This window comes from Chrysochloris asiatica, unplaced genomic scaffold (genome assembly GCF_000296735.1).
Source record: "Chrysochloris asiatica unplaced genomic scaffold, ChrAsi1.0 scaffold00028, whole genome shotgun sequence".
NCBI lineage: Eukaryota > Metazoa > Chordata > Mammalia > Afrosoricida > Chrysochloridae > Chrysochloris > Chrysochloris asiatica.
Window position 1 is genome coordinate 19,271,964 of NW_006408546.1, and position 1,201 is coordinate 19,273,164.

Sequence of the window (1,201 nt, forward strand, 5' to 3'; positions counted from 1 at the left end):
GGGACTCTTTCCTGCAGGGACTGCGGGTAACTCCTGTGACTGCAGAGTTTAGAGAGCGAGACCAGGGCCGGCCTGGTTGGACAGCTGCGTCTCCCAGAAGGGCCAGAGGCGATATAACTTCCTCCCGCCCCAAGTCTTCCCACCCAGGCGTGAGATCCCAATAAAAATCAGCCAGGTACAGCGCACCCACACACGTAGAGTTCTTGTTGACTACACATCCCTCCTGGAGGTGGCAACTTATCCTCCTTATGTCCCAAAAGAAGAAATAGCAATCGTGGCCACATAGCCAAGCTACAACATAAACTCCACCACTTAGACGAGACCCAACAACATTTGCTATGATTTACAGACGAAAAGGGAAGACCATCTCCTGACCACATTAATAACAATAACAAGAAGAAAATCTCCAAGACATATAACAATCAAGCTCTCAAAATTCAAAGACAACAAAAGAATATTAAAAGCAGCCAAGGAGAAGAGAAATATAACCTATAAAGGCAAGCAAACAAGATTAAGCTCTGACTATTCAGAACAAACCATGCAGGCGAGAAGGCAATGGGGAGACATATACAAAGCTCTACAAGAAAAAAACTGTCAACAAGAATTGTCTATCCAGCAAAACTATCAATCATATATGATGGTTTGATCAAAACATTCCAGGATAAACAGAATTTGAGAGATTTTATCAAAACCAACCCAGCACTTCAAAACATCCTAAAGGGAGTTCTGAGGACAGAGAACCAACAAGAACAGACAACAAACAGAGATTGACAAGTATGGCAACACCACCTGGAACACACCCAACAGATAGTGGAGTCTAGAACAGAACAAGGCTACGACAAAATCAAAACAACGGGGAGATCAACTGAAGGCCAAAAACATATCAATGTCAAACAAGGGACAAACGCAGCAATGGAAGCCCAGGTGGTGAGGATACCAGGCAAATTACAGGTTACAATGGAGTATCCTAAATGCAGAGAGAAGTTAGTAGACTACAAGGTGACCCCAAAGAAAGCTGACACTCCACAACATATCATAAAAACAAATTCCCAAGGAGATCAAGCGAACAGAGAAATTAGGAAGAAACCGACCAAAAACAACTTAGAAGATATAAAGCCAACCCAAGAAAGAACGCAGAACCAAAGAATGATCAACATCACCAAAAAAGCAACATAATGACAGCAATCAATTCGTACTTATC